Source organism: Mandrillus leucophaeus, unplaced genomic scaffold (assembly GCF_000951045.1).
Source record: "Mandrillus leucophaeus isolate KB7577 unplaced genomic scaffold, Mleu.le_1.0 Scaffold201, whole genome shotgun sequence".
Lineage (NCBI taxonomy): Eukaryota > Metazoa > Chordata > Mammalia > Primates > Cercopithecidae > Mandrillus > Mandrillus leucophaeus.
The window spans coordinates 155,428-159,912 of NW_012102044.1; positions in this window are offsets into that span (position 1 = coordinate 155,428).

Sequence of the window (4,485 nt, forward strand, 5' to 3'; positions counted from 1 at the left end):
GGGAAGGTAGGTAGATGAGCCGGGAGTGCAGGTGGCCTCCAGAAGCTGAGAAAGGCCAGGGACTGGATTCTCACCTAGATGCTCCGGGAGCACAGCACTGCTGATGCCTTGATATCCTGCAGAGACCATTTCAGGTAGTGATCAGAGGTTAGCAAACAAAATTAGAGCTCTGTCAAATATGTACATGCCCGAGGCTGGTTTGTCTAACAGAATGTTCTGTTAATTTTCCTCTCCTTACATTCTCTCCCAGTATTTGCCCTTGTTAAAGAAGATAAAATTTCAGGACCCTCTTAATTTACTACAAGGGGGAAGTTAAGCCCTGGAGACTGAGTCACAGAGCATGTTTGCGATTCTGCAATACTGAGTTTTGTGAAATTGAGTGTGTAAAAATCTGTGTTTTGTGGTTTTAAAAGATAATTCCTTCCTTAAACTAGTTCCTGAAATATGGTCAGGAAAACAAGACTTGGATTTTCAGTATGACCAGAATATTAAATATGCCAAGTGGTTTCTCAAGAATTTAAATGACTCTGAAAGGAAGAGAGAACAATCACCCTTCTCACTGATTAGTGAGGTGGTATTGTCGCCACACGAGAGCAGTTTACAAAGTTAGAGAATTCTGTTGGCTGAAACTGCAAAATGTTGAGGCTTTGAAAGAGCAAAAGCCACGATTAAGAAGTCAATGATTGGCAAATATGTCTTTGTTGTCATTTTACAAAGACAGTTCTCGGGTTCAGAATTAACATCTATCCAAACGTCAAATCTCGATCTACCTTTCGTTTCTTCACACCCTGCAGCTGCAGGTCTGCTCCGGTGCTGCCTTGGAGACCTCCAGGTCCACTTGGACCCCACAGACGGGGCTGTAAGCGTCGCCTGCAGAGTTGGGCAGAGGAAGTTCAGAGCTTCCCCGCCGGGACATGAGCACCCCACTAACACTCTTAAAAAGAAAAACCTTCTGGGTTAATACCTTTTTTTTGAATTAACCTCCATCCAGGTAAAAAATGATTGATAAGTAAATGTTTGTTAATTAAAATTGAGGCTTTCTGTTGGCTTAAAAATGTTAAGCTTTGTGGCACTTACTGATGTGGAAAGTAAGACCCAGCGAGGGTAACTTACCTAACCGAGGTCCCAAAGCTGCAACTAAAACCAAGTCCCTGAGCTGACAATGGCCTCTTGGGTGTCGTACCCATTCGTGAGTATACCCGGGGTTTTAAGGCAAAAGCAGGCTGTGGGGACACCGAGAACATCAGCCTGGGGTTTGCAGCTTCCCCCCTCTCCCTGCCTCTTCAGAGACGATGCCCTCTGGGTGGCAGTGATCGAGTTCTGCCAGTGTGGGGAAGCTCTGCGGGGTGAAGGGAAGCCTGGAGAGGAATCTGCCAGGCTCCGCGTCGCCAGCATCACCTCCTGAAACTGCAGTGAAAGGACTGGGAGGCTACGAGAAGCAAGCTGAGCCACCCGGACAGAGCATCCTGAGGTGCCGGACGCCTTTTCTTCCTAGCATCCTGTCCCACCACCTGCAGGACACAGCAGCACTAGTCATCCTGCACAGGCTCCCTCTGCAGCTTCTCAAAGACTGCTGTCCGCAGGCATGGGCCCAGCCCTGCGGACATGAGGGTAACAGCCAATTCAGAAATGTTGTGATCTCTAGCTGGTTATCTGATTATCTTCCTCACTATTAAATTAACTGAATAATGCCCTCATTTTTTGTTAGGTGGATATGAACTTTGTCATGAGCCATGAAAGTGTTCACTGATCTCAATTTTGATGTCAAATTTGGGCAAGCACTTTCTAGTACAAGTTGTTCTTCTGATTGACTCATTCACGCGTGCTTTGGTCTCCTGTGCCAGTGTTCTGCCAGGAGCGGGTGATGGAGTGCAGATTGTGGAGGGCCCTGTGAACATAGGCTTGATGTCTGTGGAGGCCACAGTGGCAGTCCTCAAAGGGATGCCAAAATGGAACTGAAGGATGGGTTGGCCCAGTGGATAGGGGAGGGAGTGGGGGTGGGAGAAGGCCCAGGGCATTCAGGGAATGCAGAGAACCTCGTCTGGCTGGAACGCAGTGACTTAGGGCCCGTAAGATGAATGAGGAAAAGCTCCCTACAGTGATATGTGAAAAAAAACTGCCTCTGGATAATCTACAATGCTTACAGGTGTTGTTCAGTGCCAAAAATATTTTATTAACACACAGTTTGCTTATGCCAAGACGAATTATCATTATCGCCTGAAACATAGTGCTGAGGATAATTTTTTAAAATGACAGCAGTAGTTCACTGAAAAAAGCATGAAATCATCTAATCTGGAGATAGACACACACCACACACACACACCACACACTGGTGCACACCCCCCCACACTACACACCGCACACTAGTCCACACACACCACACACAACATACCACACACCACATACTAGTACAAACCCAACAGACATACTCCACACAACATACCACACACATACCCCAGAGACACATCACACACCACACACTAGTGCACACAACACAGACCACACACACACACACTACAGCCCCCCCGCCCAACGCCACACAGGTAACTATGCTTACGAACTGCTGATTCCAGTGAATGTGGCACTCGGTGATTAGTGACATTCTTCTTGATCAGTCCTCCTTATTCTGGGTTACTTTGTATGTATTGAGAATTAGACATTATTTTGCCACAATTTATGATTTGATGAAAACATGGGGAAAAACATGAGAAAGAGTGATGGGGTGTTGGAATTGTGGGCTCCTTAAATTTTCCCCTCAGCCTCGTAGAAAATGAGAAAATCTCCAAGTGTCTGGTTAATTTGCCCCGGTACTTCAGTCAGCGGCATCTTATTTGTTTTTGAGACAAGATCTCCCTCAGTCACCCAGGCTGGAGTGTGTTGGTGGGATCTCTGCTCACTGCAGCCTAAACCTCCCAGGCTCAAGCAATCCTCCCATCTCAGCCTCCTGAGTAGCTGGGACCATAGGCACCACCACACCCGGCTAGTTTTTGTATGTTTTGTAGAGATAGGGTCTCACTGTGTTGCTTAGGCTGGTCTTGAATTTCCAGACTCAAGCAATCCGCCCCGTCCCCCACCACCCCCCGCCGTATCAGCCTCCTGAGGTGCTGACAGGTGTGAGCCACTGCTGGCCGCATCTACTTCACAGGACGTCCATTCTGGAGATTGCCGCTAGTGGGCACCATTTCTCCATGCGTCCATGGGCTTTTCTCTAAGGTCCTTGTTAGGCGATGGCTGCTGGCCTGGGGCATTTCATTTTTTGAAAGTCTCTCGCCAGACACCCACTTATGCAGGCGAGGGACTCTGAAAGTTGTCTCGGGGCCCAGATCACAGAATCTGAGGGGCAGTGGGGTTTTACAGATGGATTCCCTAAGGGTTCAGTTTAAGGTGTTCTTTCCATTTCGCCACTGTTCTGAGGGTCAGTACAATTTGTGGTTCCCCTTCCCCAACCTGTGGGTTACATAAAAACTAAATCTGGTCTTTAAAGAACTATTTATTGTCTACGGAGTTTTAGGACATTATAGTTACTGTTGAGGAGAGAAGACAATTAAACAAATACCTGTACAAGAAAAGTCCTGGTTGGTAAATACTGAGAGCTTTACAGCTGCGTGAACAGAATGACATTTCACGAGTGGCTCCAGCCCAGTGTGGCACATCTCCGGACCTGAAAACAAGCTCAGTGTAACATGGGACAGACGTCACACTCCGCCGCCTGTGTCAGTCTTGCTGGTTTTAATAAAGTTTCAATGTGTGTTTCCCGACCAGACCCATGTGCTGAACCCAGCTGTAGTTCAGCGGAGTTTGCCTTCTCTGCTACGCAAGTCTGACCTCCAGGCTTGGCAACCATTTCTGGAACAGAGACGTTTCACAGTGTTAGCACCCGAAGGGCCTGGACTCCATCAGCTGCCCAGGTCGCATTTCTAGAACATTCCCTCACATCTGGAGCTCTATCCACATAGCAACCAGAGGGGCTGACATGCACCCTAAGGCCAAAGACATCGCCCTTTTACAGTGGCCTCGTTCTTCTCTGAGACAGAGGAGGTCTGGGAGTCCTGAGAGTGGCCTTGTGTGACCCTTCTGGTGGCGCGGACTGATTTGGCAGCAGGGAATAGTGTGGCAATCAAACCCGGCAGAGCCACGGCCAAAGGGCTGTGATGTCCAGCAGGCCCATGTCCTACTGACCTGGAGAAAACACACAGCAGCCACTGCTGTATCAACTTTGGCTTCACCATTGCAGGGTGGGGATGGGAGTGAGGCAGAGGCGGCGCTCAGGGCTCAGAATGAAGGAGGCTCCTCAGGTGAGCCCTGCACACCCGAGGGCAACACCCTCCTGTTCTGCAGGAGGCACTCCCTTCCCTCACCCCAGTACCAGCCTGGGCCACGCCTGCAAGTCTTCCTCTTTCTCCTTGTCCATCCTCCCCCGTCCCCTCCCCTCCTCATTTATCCTCCCTACTCCTCATCTCCCTCCCCAGCCCTTCCCCCTCCCCC